A 15,875-nucleotide genomic window follows, 5' to 3' on the forward strand; every position below is an offset into this window, starting at 1 on the left:
AAACGACAACTACTGTACATCAGATTCCTTACTTAGGACAGGTGCAATACATATATAACCTTTTAGATTGCACTTTGTAAATCAGGGTTGGTAAAAACCCAGGTTTTATATGTATTGCCCAGCCCAGTGGGAAATACTTGGAAAACCCGGGTTTTACTGGGTAATACTTGGCAATACTGGGTAATAACAAATAATAGCCAGAATTCAGTAATCAAACAATACATTTAAGGTAAAAACATTTTTATTTATAAACAAGTTTACTTGTTTGAAAGTCTTATAAAAGAGGGACGAAAGATACCAATGGGACATTCAAACTGATAAATTTAAAACAACCTGACAACGCCATGGCTCAAAATGAAAAAGACAAACAGACAAACAATAGTACACATGACACAACATAGTATAATATATACGTGTACAAAATTACAAGTGTATACATTTGAGAAAGAATTATTCAAATAACTCTGATAAATAATTTTTTTTTTCAGCTACAACTAATTAATGAGATATTATCCAGATTAGAACACAGATATGTTTATATAACACTAATCAGTCTTTTCATGTCTATAAGAGTTAATGACAAGACCCTGTAGGGAGTTAATCTAGCAATCATGATTGCATATATAGCAATTTAATTTACAATTCAAATACATACTGCAATTAAGTGTTAAGATTATTGGAACAATGCTTGGAAATTAACAATCCTAAAATGCAGAAATCTTGTATTTTGCCTAAACAGAATTTATGTGAAGAGAAAAGAAGAGAATGAAATTGAATTTGTAATCTTCTAGATATGACGCTCAACGGTTATGTGTATAACATATATATATTTAGCTATAATACTATGAAACTACAACGAGTCTTTACTATTTTGTGTTGAAATAAGACTAAAAAATGATATTTTCCAGTATAGCCCGTTTCAGGGAGTATTGCCAACCCTGTTGAGAATACAGATGTTTCTCAAAAACGCCTTTTTGGGGAGATATATAATATTCGTTGATAATTAATTTTGTTTACGTACACGTATCCAGATAAAATCTATATGTTTCATTTCCTAGATACATATACTAGGAATGGTATCAGTAAATACACAAATGCATAGTGATCAGATTAAAATCTATGTAAAACCTCAAGTCAAGGTAGAGATAGTACAGAAATTTAGTGTAATTTTGGGGCATACAAATGTGAAAAAATGCCGCACAGCCCTATATTTCAAAGTCTGCTTCAAGTTTTTCCCTTTGAGTGTGGAGTTTGCTGCAGTGAAGGCAATTCCTACCTTGTATCATTCACAATAAATCGCCGGTAAACAAGGTATTAAATAAAACTGGAAATCAACATCAATTCTAGAAAACCTCCATTTCTTCTTACCTCTTAATTTCATGGTGTTAGTTCAATTATTTTTTAATTTGATGTAATTACCTTTTTTTTCTGTTTAGTTGGTTTTTTTCATATTCAACCTATTATTTATGTTTTACATACATATTGTGCATTATAACTAACTTTAGGAAATAAATTGCAAAACTTGATAGTATGGCTAAACCTTTTCATTATTTGTAAACATGAAAACTTAGAAACTAAGCTTACTCCATGCATGCATGGACGAAGGTAACTAACGTTAACTTAGTCCATGCATGCATGGACTAACACAAGAGACTTAGTCCATGCATGTATGCACTAAGGCAACTAACCCTAACTTAGTCCATGCTTGCAACAGACTTAGTCCATGCATGCATGGACGAAGGCAACTAAGGCTAACTTAGTCCATGCTTGCATGGACGAAGCAACTAAAATTAACTTTTTTAAAGTTTAAAAAATTTATAAATGCAAAATATTTCAAAAATAAAAAAAAAATAATCAAATATTTAAAAAAAAAAATCTTTTAAAATTTAATTCTTAAAAATAAATGAAAAAAAACATGAAAAATTAACAAGATTATTTTTTTCCAAAATGCTGAAAAAAGTTTAAATTCCATTTTTTTTTTCAAAATTAAACAAAAAGAAGAAAAAAATGGTTAATTATCACCATCAGATATAGGTACCCTTGGATATAGGTATAAATGCCACATGAGAATATTCACGTCTGCCAAAAGATTGGAATGTGTTCACATTTAATTTCAATGGTAAAAACTCTTCACTGAACAGATCAGTTGGAGGTGATTTGTCTAACATAACCTGGACAGTAGCTGCAATTAGTTACTGAAAGTTCCTAATCATTTAGTAGTGGTAAGTGTTATTTTAGTCTGTTGTTATTATATCTGTAATAAACATGTTTTGTTGCACTATGATTTTTGCCTTTGTCTCAATAGCAGCTAACTTTTTGTATATATTGTACATGTACATGCATTTAGTCGTCAAATCATCAACCCAACAATGTAAGATCTGTAAATTTCTTTTCACAAATTTTTTGTTCTTCCCATGCCGGGATTCTAACCCATGGTACTGAGATATTGTGACAACAAATCTGTACAATTTTTAAACACCAGAGAAGAGCAGATGATTTAAACACTTTTGTGTAATCCAGCATTATATAAGATGTTGTTGTGTCTAATGTTATTATTGCAGTTTGAGCATTCAAACACGTGTTCATTATGTCCACTGGTTGTGTTTGGTTGCTGTCTGCCATATTAAATGGATTTCCTTTTTTTGTTATTTGCTTAAATTTGTCTATTAGCTTTCTCTTTTGAAATTAAATAAAAACAGTTCACAAATTAAGTAAGCTAAGCTTATTTTAATTAACCTTCATCAGAAACATACTAACAAAATTTTGAAAGCAAAGGATGAAGATACCATTATCTTGGGACTTTATAAGCCATGTATAACGATCTTTAAATTCAGGCTTTTGCTCATTGTTGGAGACTTCAGGTGACCTGTACTTGTTTACATCAGTGCCCTACTATGCAGGGCTAGTAGTTGTCTCAATTGCAATCATTCAATGTATCCTTGCTTTTGTATCATTTAAAGACTTCAATTCTTTAATCATTTCAGTTAACACATTTTAATTTCAAAACATTCAACAGATATTTCCAAATAACAAAGTTTGTAAACAACAGATATAATTGGTAACTGGTAATTATTTTACAGTCAATATGTTTTTATATTTATCAAGAGGCATCATAATCATGTTCATTAAATTCTTTCTTTGTCAGACTGTTACTGATCTCAAAACCAGTGAAAATTGCAAGAAGCTTTTAGTTTCTAGTAGTACTATTTTGATAAGATGTCATTTCTTTTGATGTTCTGTCATATCCAGTCAGACTATTTCATATGTTGAACTTTACTCACAATTATATTTCATCTGTAAATGCTAAATTATGCAACTTCTAATGCAGGGAGACATGAGGGTTACTAATGTGTTAAATGTATAACTAGTTTTTATCTAATACAGTATATTTTTTAATATCAAAATAAAAATAACTAAAACTGAGTATTTAATAACAATATTTATTTGCAATTTTTTTCGTTTTCCATTATCTAACTTTAGTTTGCCTCAACTAAATGTTATGAAACTTATAAATCTAGGAAATTTGTAGAACATATTGTTATTGTTGATTTGCCATAATTTATCACATTCACACATATTCATTGCAAAAACATCTTCTTTTGCATAAGTGTCTACAGGAGCTTGTGTTTCTGTATCTTTTCTTTAAAGAATCATCATGATAGCTTCTGTTCCCTTCACATCTTCGAGACATAAATGAGATCTTCAGGAAAATATCTACTCCTTATATCTTAATCTGAAAAAAACAAAACAAAAAATATGCTTTGACATAGTTTGACATATTTTTACAAGATTGTACATACTGAAATGTCTTGCCTGCTTTATGGTCATGATTGAACTTTTTGTTGCATGTTTCCATCTGAAGAATATACCACAATTAGTTCCTAAAACATATACACATGACTAAATTTTTCTTCCAACATGATTTTTATTTATTTACTAATCAAGGTGAGAGTAGACAGTGAAAAGTAGATAAACATATATAGATTACGGTGATTACTGTAGCTTCTCAACTTTAATTTGATATCAACAAAATGTATTGTGGCAATTTCTCAAATATCAGTGGTGGATCCAAGGGGAGGGTTCCGGTGGTTGGAACCCCCCTTTTTTTGAGACGATCAATGCACTTGAATGGAGACATATAATTTGAACCCCCCCTTTAGAAATGTCTGGATTCACCCTTGAATATAATACAGGTTACCCAATCATCACAGTTGGTTGACCATTATGGATAAACCATTTCACAGATGATATCGGATGTTTCTTACTTCGTACCTACAATCCCCTTTCCTATTCATGAATGTGACCTACCGAAATATACTATATACCAAGTTTGTAATAACATGTGCATTACACGAAGGGTGTCACATGTGGAGCATGACCTGCTTACCCTTCTGGAGACCCTGAGATCACCCCCAGTTTTTGGTGGGGTTTGTGTGGCTCAGTTTTTAGTTTTTAATGTTGTTTCTAGTGTACTATTAATTGTCTGTTTGTCTTTTTCCTTTTTAGCCATGGCGTTGTCAGTTTATTTTCGATTTATGAGTTTGAATGTTGCTATGGTATATTTCACCCCTCTTTTTTTTAACAGGAGGTTAATAAGCTGTAATTAGCGATGGATGTTAGTAGCCATTTAATTCTTTTAAATTAAAACTAGTCGGAAGGACTGAACCATGTATGATTGAAATATTTGTCGATGACACACTTCTTCAAACATCAGTAACAGTTATAATCATACCTTTGCTGACTTCAGCATTTGGTAATGTCTTCAGTTTCTTTTCTCATCTGTCATAGTATCAATATTATATATGTAGCATACCACCATCTTGATGCATTCTGTATTACAAATAGTTACTAAACAGTTTTATCGTAGCAATCTTTTGGTGTTTTTTTTTTATCAGGAACTACATGTTCTATATTCTGGAAATCTTACAATGCATGGAAAAGCTGAAATTATAAATTAGGTAAATAAATTTTAATTAATATGAAACGACACAATCAGCTTTTTTAATGATAAATGTGTACTAAGTTTCAAATTGATTGGACTTTAACTTCATCAAAAACTACCTTGACTAAAAACTTTAACTTGAAACTGAGGAACACTTTTAATTTCTATGTTCAGTGAACCATATAAAAATGGAGTCAAAAGTCTTTAATTTTGTTTAAAAAAAAGAAAGATCATATCATAAGGAACATTTGTACTAAGTTTCAAGTTGATTGGACTTCAGCTTCATCAAAAACTATCTTGACCAAAAACATTAACCTGAAGTGGGAAGAATGGATGGACAGACAAACAAACAGACGAAAGGACGCACAGACTAGAAAACATAATGCTTCTCTACTATTGTAGATAGAGCATAAAAATTCATAAAAAAACTAGCAAAAAAAGGCACCAACAAAAAGAAACTAATCTAAAGTAATTGTCAATTAATCAGGAAACCCTTGTTTTTCCCCTTTTGTTGCTCCTAATTCATAAACAGATTGAGTTATAACTCCAATATTCCAACCCAAACTATCCTTTGGAGTTTTGTGGTGTGGAAACTTCAGGCAATTCTATAAACTGTTCTACAAATTATTGTCTGGACAATAGAAAATTGATTATTTGGGCCCCTTTTATACCCTTTTTCCTACAGCAAAGGGACCATAAATTAACCCCCAAATCAATTCAAACCTTCCTTTTTGTGGTTTCAAACTTCAAAGATTTATATTTACTTATGCTAAAGCTATTGGCATTTTTTTTTTAATAAAACTTAAGTTATTGGCAAATTTCAAATGGATTTTATTAATACTGAAGTTATATATGTTGGTAAATTTCAAAATCACATCTTTAAGGTGGTACCCAACACTTGAACTAAAATTAATTTGGCTCGTTTAATTTTCTTAAAATTTTGACAAAGTATAAATTTACTTTGACCCTTTGACAAAAATATAAAAAATTAATTTTTTTTGAACCAACCGTTTTATCAGAAAAATTACACTGGTTATATTGCAGTTTGACAAACACTCATTTTGATCATTGAAAAGCTTTATATCCCTTTAACAACACAACATAATTAAAACGTTTAGCTGACTTTACAGAGTTATCTCCCTGTAGTGTTAGGTACCACCTTAAAAGTTGGGTGAAATAATTCAAATATAACTTTTGGATTACCTCCCTTACACAGCTTTTTTAAATTGTCTTGACTATCCTTTAACCAGAAAAAAAAATGTTTTTCATCTTTTTGCCCCTTATTCATAAATGGTTTTATCTATATCCTCAGCCAATCCTAACCATCCCATAGTAGTATAGAGCATTGGGGTATAATTTCAGAAAGATCATACACTTTTACACAAGTCATTAACTTAAAACTACAAAAATGCTTGTGTTTGGCCCATCATTCTTGACTGTTTGCCCCATAACCCTAAAAATAGAATCCAACCTTCTTCTTATAATATTTTACATTGTGGTTCAATTTCAGAGGAATTGAAATACTTATACACAACTTATTATCCTGAAACTAGATAAATGCTTGTTTTGGTCCCCTTATCCTAAACCTTAGGAACCATAACCCCCAATATCAATCCCAAGCTTCCTTTTGTTGTTTTAAACATTGTGTTAAAATTCTATTCATTTCTATTAACATGATTAACTTATACTAAAGTTATTATCTGGAAACCATCCGTCTTCGAACGATGCTTAGCTGACCACAAAGACGATGTGATACCAATATAATTATAGGATTGCAAAAATGTTATGGTTGTATAAAAAGATATTCTAGACTTTAAACTAGACTAGAGGCTCTAAAGAACCTGTGTAGCTCACCTTGGTCTACATGTATGTGAATATTAAACAAAGGAAGCAGATGGATTCATGTCAAAATTGTGTTTTGGTGATGTGTTTGTACATCTTACTTTACTGAACATTCTTGCTGCTTAAAATTATCTCTATATATAATGAACTTGACCCAGTAGTTTTAGTTGAAAATGTTAGTAAACATTTACAAATTTTATGAAAATTGTTAAAAATTGACTATAAAGGACAATAACTCCATAGGGGATTAATTGACCTTGTTGACCATTTCGGTCATGTTGACTTATTTGTAAATCTTTCTTTGCTGAACATTATTACTGTTTACAGTTTATCTCTATCTATAATAATATTAAAGATAAAAACCAAAAACAGCAAATCTGAAAATTTCAGGTCAGATAGATCTTCACCTGTTAAACAATTATACCCTTGTCAGATTTATGCTCTAAATGCTTTGGTTTTTGAGTTAAAAGCCAAAAACTGCATTTTACCCCTATGTTCTATTTTTAGCCATGGTGGCCATCTTGGCTGGTTGGCCGGTGTCATATGGTATTTTGAACCCCATGGTAAAATGACCCCGGGGTCAAAATACCGCTATGGTAAATTGAACCCCCCCCCCCCCCCCCTGTATGGAAAATTGAACCCCCATGGAAAATTGAACCCCCCTGTTTTTTTTCATTCTAGATGATTAATAAAACAATTAACATTATATAAAAGCTATATCAAATATTAAAAATCATTAATACAAAAAGGGGAGGTCAATTTTCAATGATTGGTTAAAAGAAAAATATTTGCTCGGTATAATCGCTCTGAAGTCTTAACCAACAAAATTTCATTCAAAAAACTTCTTAAAGCATTAAAACCAAACAATATAGCTTGGACGCTTTAATTCTTTGAAATTTAAAATATTTATATAGAATGGTAGACTTTTAAGTTTGAATTCTCCATGGTAAAAAAGGGGGAGGGGGTCAAATTACCATGGCTCAGTTAATCTAAAAAGTAAAATTTTCAAAACATCTTTTCAAGCTAATAAAAATAAATACAAACTACTTATTGGAGTATAATAAATATATAAAGGAGTTACAGTAGCAAGATATTTAAACATAAAAGGTCTTTAGATGTATAGTAGGGGGTTCAATATATAGAGAATAATACATGGCAAAATCCGTATCATATGTCGTATCATCCCGAGACATCAATATCAGCCCGAGGGCCCTTAGGCCCGAGGGATGATATTGGTCGAGGGTGATACGGCATGTGATACGGATTTTGCCATGTATTATACGCTTTATCATATATTTCAACAGAAGAGTTTTATATTATATGAACTGTTTTCTGATCCATAGCACTGGGTTACCTTCAGTTCTGCTTTTGTCTTGTTTCAAAGCTTTAAAATAACTGCTCAATTATTTATAAGAAGCACCTAGGTTACCTTACAATCTGTTGTTTTGAAAATATTTTGTTTATTATTGTATTATTGAGTGTTTTGTATTTTTTATAGTTGCATTTAGTGTGCCAAAAAAATTGTTGTAAAAACTTGATGTTCGTGACGTTACATACCAAACAATTAGGTCATTAAAAAATTTACCTATATTATTTTTTTTTTTTTTTTTAATATTTAAAAAAAAAAAAGTTTTTTTTAATAGAAAAAAAAATCTTAAGCAAAAAAAAACCCCAAAAAACTGACTTAAGTTTAAAAAAAAAAAAAAAAAAAAAAAGGTGCGATACGGGTTTTACCATGCGATACGGGGTATGCGATACGGGTTTAGCCATGCGATACGGGGTGTGCAATACAGGGTAGGTGATACAGACTGGAAAAAAGAACCTTTATTAGATATACAAAATAGCTGTATTTTGTACTAAATATATGATAAATCATGGTACAATAACATGGCTAAGTAAAATTTTCAAAATATCTTTTCCAGCATGTTAAATACATACAAACTACTCATTGGAGTATTAAAACTATAATAAGGAGTTAGAATAGCTTGGGTTTTTGAAATTCAAGTTCTATAGTAGGGGTTTCAATATACCATGGTAGGGGGGAGGGGTGAGGTCAAAATACCATGAAAATATTTTTTCTATAAAATATCTTTTCCAGCATGTTAAATGCATACAAACTACTTATTGAAGTATTATTACTAGAATAGCTTGAATTTTTGAAAATCAAGGTCTATAGAAGGGGGTTCAATATACCGCAGGGGGTCAAAATACCATGGCCAAGTAAAATTTTCAAAATATCTTTTCAAGCATGTTGAATACATACAAACTACAAATTGGAGTAATATTACTATGTGAAGGATTAAGAATAGCTGGAACTTTTTAAATTGAATGTCTATGGTAGGGGGTTCAATATACCGTAGGGGGTCAAAATACCATGGAAATTAATTTTGTTCAAAATATTTTTTCCAGGATGTTAAATGCAAACAAACTACTTATTGAAGTATTATTATTATATTTAGGTGTTACAATAGCTAGAATTTTTGAAATTTAAGGTCTCTGGTAGGGGGTTCAATATACCACAGGGGGGTCAAAATACCATGGAAATTATATTTTTTCAAAATATTTTTTCCAGGATGTTAAATGCATACAAACTACATTTTGAAGTATTATTACTTTGTTAAGGAGTGTGAATAGCTAGAATTTTTGAAATTTAAGGTCTATAGTAGGGGTTCAATATACCGCAGAGGGGTCAAAATACCATGGAAATTATTTTTTTCAAAATATTTTTTCCAGGATGTTAAATGCATACAAACTACTTATTGAAGTATTATTACTATATAAAGGTGTTAGGATAGCAAGAATTTTTGAAATTTTAGGTCTATGGTATATAGTAATAATACTTCAATAAGTAGTTTGTATGCATATAACATCCTGGAAAAAACATTTTGAAGAAAAAAATATTTTCATGGTATTTTGAACCCCCTGCGGTATATTGAACCCCCTACCATAGACCTTGAATTTCAAAAATTCTTGCTATTCTAACTCCTTAACATAGTAATAATACTCCAACAAGAAGTTTGTATGTATTTAAAATGCTGGAAAAGATATTAGGAAAAAAAATAATTTCCATGGTATTTTGACCCCCTGCGGTATATTGAACCCCCTTCTATAGACCTTAAATTTATAAAATTCTAGCTATTCTTACTCCTTAACATAGTAATTATACTTCAATAAGTAGTTTTTAAGCATTTAACATCCTGGAAAAAATATTTTGAAAAAAAATAATTTCCATAGTATTTTGACTCCCCTGCGGTATATTGAACCCCTACTATAGACCTTCAATTTTAAAATTTCTAGCTATTCTAACTCCTTAACCCTTACCATGCGGAATTGTTTTTAGAAAATGTCTAATTTTCGTTTATTTGCAAAAATATGCAAATTATATGCAAATGAGCTTAGCCCTGTTGCTGTAGCATATTGATTTCTTTAAATCTAACATAGGTGATCACGGCGTGGAGGGGTCGGGGTAAGGAGGCGGATTTTTTTTGGCAGGAATTTGCCACAAAGTGGGTCAACAGGTGCAAAAAGCGTCAATTTTGCCGATTTTTCACCCCTTCTCTTGACCCAGAAGACCCAGGGTTGCTGGTTAAGGTATCCAGCTGTAGCCTGCGTGTAGAGTGGACCCTAGTGAAAAAATTGACCCCAACAGTTGTTAGGTCGGAGTGAATCTGATCTTGATGCATCAGTCTACAGAAGGTCATTTGGACCCAAAATACTGAATTTCACGATTTTTGCCGATTTTTGACTTCGAATGGACCCAAAACCGGAAGTTGTTGTTTCCTATGCGTATTTCAATAATAATTATGATCAGCATTTATATGGCTGTGGGTTTGCACTATCTTTGCCAGTTTTATGCCTCTGAACTTCTTGTGTAAGATACAGATGTGAAGCCTACCCCTCCAGAAAACCGATTTTTAGCCAATTTCAATTTTCCAAGTCCGTATTTGTGCTCAAAATGCTACTTATACATGAGAAACGTGAATATGGATAGCCTGAGGTTGACGGAACATGCATAACTTTTAAAATAAGTATCATAAAGTGGACTTCTAAAAGTATAGAACGCAATTGGAGCCAAATAACGGTTATTAGGGTCCGCCCGTCAAAAGACGGGTACCGCATGGTAAGGGTTAACATAGTAATAATACTTCAATAAGTAGTTTGTATGCATTAAATATCCTGGAAAAAATGTTTTGGAAAAAAGTAATTTCCATGGTATTTTGACCCCCCTGCGGTATATTGAACCCCCTACCATAGACCTTAAATTTCAAAAATTCTTGCAATTCTAATTACTTAACATAGTTATAATACTTCAATAAGTAGTTTGTATGTATTTAAAATGCTGGAAAATATGTTTTGAAAAAAAATAATTTCCATGGTATTTTGCCCCCCCTGCGGTATATTGAACCCCCTACCATAGACCTTAATATTAAAAAATTCTAGCTATTCTAACTCCTTAACTTAGTAATAATACTTCAATAAGTAGTTTGTATGCATTTAACATCCTGGAAAAAATGTTTTGAAAAAAAATAATTTCCATGGTATTTTGACCCCCCTTTGGTATATTGAACCCCTACTATAGACCTTAAATTTCAAAAATTCTAGCTATTCAAACTCCTTAACATAGTTATAATACGCCTACAAGTAGTTTGTATGTATTTAACATACTGGAAAAGATATTTTGAAAATTTTACTTAGCCATGGTATTTTGACCCCCCTGCAGTATATTGAACCCCCTACCATAGACCTTGAATCTCAAAAATTCAAGCTATTCTAACTCCTTAACATAGTAATAACACTCCAAATTGTAATTTGTATGTATTCAACATGCTGGAAAAGATATTTTGAAAATTTTAATTAGCCATGGTAATTTGACCCCCCTGCGGTATATTGAACCCCCTACTATAGACCTTGAATTTCAAAAATCCAAGCTATTCTAACTCCTTAACATAGTAATAATACTCCAATAAGTAGTTTATATGTATTTGGCATACTGGAAAAGATATTTTGCAAAATTTTATATAGCCATGGTATTTTGCCCCCCCTGCGGTATATTGAACCCCCTACTCATAACCTCTAATAAAAAAATAATAGCCAATAAATTGTAAATTAGATTATCTGCAATACTATTTCTTAAAAACAGGGGGGTTCAATATACCGCAGGGGGGTTCAAAATACCATATGTGAAAAATGACCCCGGGGTCAAAATACCATGCGGTATAATGATCCTGGGGTATACCGCATGGTATTTTGACCCCGGGTTCAATTTTTAGGGGGTTCAAAATACCATATGACACCGGGTCATCTGACATATTTTTTAAACAAGATACCACAATGATGATTGTGGCCAAGTTTGGTTTAATTTGGCCCAGTAGTTTCAGAGTTCTAGAAGATTTTTGTAAAGGTAACAACGCCGGATGCAAAGTGATGGGAAAAGCTCACTAGGCCCTTTGGGCTAGTAGGTGAGCTAAACATTACTTGTTTCTAGTTTATAACTGAGTGAAGGCAATATCATATATATATACCCAATAAATCATCAAATTCGAAACATATCTCTATGTTGATTAAAATGAAGCTTTTTATTATTTGATGCAAATTTTATGTTCGGAGAGCATTCTACAGCTATTTTCCAGTATTCATTTAGGAATTACTTGATCATAAAAAAAACGGTGTTTAAAATATAATACAGGGGACTCATATTCATTTTAACTTTATTTCGTGCTGCTACTTTTGATTTTACACAGTTAAGATGGCTCAGACTTATTCAAAGTCTCCATCAGAATGCCGTATTATTTTAATCTTTACAAAGAGTACCTCAAATTTGTCGAAAAAATTAGGGGTTCCCGACCATTTAAGCTCAAAATTTTACTTTTAAATAGGTACAAGCATGTTAAAGGGACCATTTTCAATGAAATGATAGGGAAAATAGAGGTGCTGACATATTTTTATGGGATATCAAATAAAAACTGTCTGTGACACCTCAGCAGTGACCTGGTCCAAATCTGTAATGTACAAAGCTGAAATAAAGCTTCAAATATTAAGCAAATACAAGGGTCACCAATAAGGAAAAATAAAAATTTTGCCTTAAAACCAAAATTTTGGCGGGAAAATGGTGAAATTGAGTGAAATGTCAATTTGAGCCTTTAGCAGACCTGTACAGAAATTGCTAACAAAACCACATAGAAGCACATTTCAGAGATGCAAGTAAGAATTGTATAGCTTAAAATTTATAAAAAAACATAAATATTTAAAAGTTTTTAGGAAAGTTAATTGTTCAATAACATGTAAATTATTCTCACTGATTTTTGTGATAATTGTCTTTGATGGATCAATAATAAAAAAAAAAACTTTTTGTTTTGATTTATAAACTAGTAGTCAGCTTGGAATTAATAAAAACAATGATGTCATGGATGTAAGAAAACAGGAATTTAATACAAGGATTCTCAAGTTCGTTTAAAATTACATTTTGTATATATTCTGAGACTTGTATTAAAAAACAAATTATTTTGTTAAAAAATAGCAATGAAGATAAATTAATACATTGTACTCCGGTGTTCTACTATCATGACAGTGACTAAGCAAATAGGGGAAATAATAAATTGGTTGTGGCAATACAAAAATTCAGCAAATTTTTCAACAAACTTTAACATGTAATGTTCAAATAATTAACAGTATGCAACTGGAGTACAAAAAAAAAATCAGAGCAAATTGATCCAGGGCAAACAAGTACAAGTGTGAGTGATAAATTTGTCCTGGTAAAATATGTTAGGGCAGACAAATATTTCTATATAGTATAAAAAGTCCATGGTTACAGAATTTACTAGTATATATTTAGTCCGATATTAGTTATATATGTCCCCCGACAAATTTTCCTAGGTAATCATGTCCTATAAAAGATTCAATTACTTGCATTTGCAAATTTAAATCTTATGTTTTAGTAATGTTTAAGAGTCACATAGTTAAATTTTTGATAAAATTTATGTCCCCAGACTATTAATTTTCCCACAAAGTCATGTCCATGTCATTAGAAGTCCTAGGTTTAAATGTCTATGCCTTTAATTTTTAAAAGTGAATATGAATGTAATATGTTTTAACATTGTTATAGACAAAACGAAAGAGTTGTGTATCAATCTGTTAAAGCTAATTTCCTAAAGCATGTAGAGCAAGACTTAAGTTAGCTTGCTTGCTTTCTATTTAAATTGTACACTCATTAGGATAATATCCAATTAAATTCAAATATTAAATATACAGCTTAAACTATGCCTATATATATTATATAAAGATGACCATCAAACAATTATACAAACAAAGAAGACAAGCCAACCAAAGTTTTGCATTACATGCATTAGGAAATAAGCTGTAAATAAAATTTGTCTCCAGACTACTTTTCCTAGGAAATCATGTCCATGTCATATTTTCCTAGAAAATCATGTCCATGTCATTAGTATTGAATTCCTAGGTAAAAATGTCCTAGTCCAAATAATTATGACAGCTTGAAAGGCTATTATATTTTTTTTCTTTGAAACCTTACTTCGACGAACTAAGTAAGGCGTCAAAGAAAAAAAAATATAAAAGCCTTTCAACTTACAAGACGTCATACTTTGACGAAGTAAGGCATCAAAGAAAAAAAAATATAATAGCCTATCAAGACGCCATAATTATTTGGACTAAAAATGTCCATGTCTTTTATTATAAAAAATGTTATAAGCAAAGGAAACTGAATATTTATGTTTTTAATAATTAGGTTATTAAGGAAAATTTCTTCATTTTTAATGGAAAAAAAAATCTTCTTTTTTCCAATCTTATCTATAAAAAAAAAATCTTCTATTTTAAATATATTTTATGATACAAAAAAACTATTAGAAAAACTAGTCTTGTGACATATTTTCCTAGGAAAACAAGTTACAAACATAAATTACTAGCTATGGACTGATTTTCCTAGAAACATTTGTCTTGGGACTTTAATTCCTAGTAAAATCATGGACATGGACTTAATTAACTAGGAAAAAAATTCTGGAGAACAAATTTAACAACCGGACCAAATTTACTGTTACACTAGTCCAACTAATTATGACGTCTGGCAAGGCGTCCCAGAAAAAAAATAAAAATAGCCTTGCCAGACGTCATAATTATTTGGACTACTGTTACACTAGGACCACAGGCACTAGACGTTCCCCCTTTTATTAATTTCTTGATTAGCTACTGTCACGGTGTATTTGTGTACATAAATATATACAGAAGAATTCTAGAGTTTGTATCACTTTGACAGTCAAATCCTGACACAGCAGCCCAACTGAGACCAGATACCATTTTTATTCATGAGTTATGCACAGGGGCTTGTAATTACAATTGCCGGGTTTACTATCCATACTAACCCCTAAAAACGTTAGGGGTTAGTATGGATAGTAAACCCGGCAATTGTAACAAGCCCCTGTGAGTTATGATCAGTATCAGATATAAATGAGGGGGAGGACAGGGATAAGGGAGACAGGGAGAAAGGAGGTAGGAGAAAGGGGTGAGAGAAAGGGGGTAGGAGAAAGGAGAGGAAGGTTGGGAAAAAGGAGAAGTTTGAGAAAGAAAAAAAAATATAAAAAAATAAAATATCTCTCTTTTTTCCGGTAAATTAAAAAAAATAAAATAAGGAGAAGAGGGGTAGGAGAAAGGAGAAAAGGGGTGGGAGAAGGAAAAAGGGTACCTCCTGTCCTCCCCCTCATAAATGCATTTTCAGATCCTTTTTTCGCTTGTTCTATTAAAATCTTACCACGTAAATTCCTTAACTCTCTTTTTTATTTAATTGAATGTTGATTTTGTTTGCCTCAAAACAAACTGTTTTTCCTGTGAATAATTTTCAATCTCCTGGCTTCTAGTATGAAAGACGACGCGAGCACGAATCGCAATCTGTCAACAAAGTTCTAAATGCACATAAAAATAGTCCGCTGTCGAGTTTTAATTTGATTTAGAATGACAAGACATTTCATCGTTCTTTATAGAACAAACCATGATATCAATACACGTTTGTATTTTATTAATCTTTCTAGGGATGTTGCGACTTTAATAATAAATATTCGTGTAGTAATATGCCCTAACTTTTCTG

The 15,875-nt window shown here is 31.4% G+C and overlaps 1 long non-coding RNA gene across 1 annotated transcript; it reads right to left on the minus strand.

Annotated features, from left to right (window-relative positions):
- Positions 1-3,456: 3,456 nt before the first annotated feature.
- LOC134719625 (uncharacterized) lies at positions 3,457-15,641 on the minus strand. Its single transcript, XR_010107635.1, has 3 exons — positions 15,543-15,641; positions 4,733-4,941; positions 3,457-3,733 (listed from the first exon to the last, which is right to left on the minus strand). It is a non-coding gene; the product is annotated as an uncharacterized LOC134719625 (long non-coding RNA).
- Between the last annotated feature and the right edge of the window lie 234 nt (positions 15,642-15,875).

This window comes from Mytilus trossulus, chromosome 5 (assembly GCF_036588685.1).
Source record: "Mytilus trossulus isolate FHL-02 chromosome 5, PNRI_Mtr1.1.1.hap1, whole genome shotgun sequence".
In the NCBI taxonomy this organism is placed as follows: domain Eukaryota; kingdom Metazoa; phylum Mollusca; class Bivalvia; order Mytilida; family Mytilidae; genus Mytilus; species Mytilus trossulus.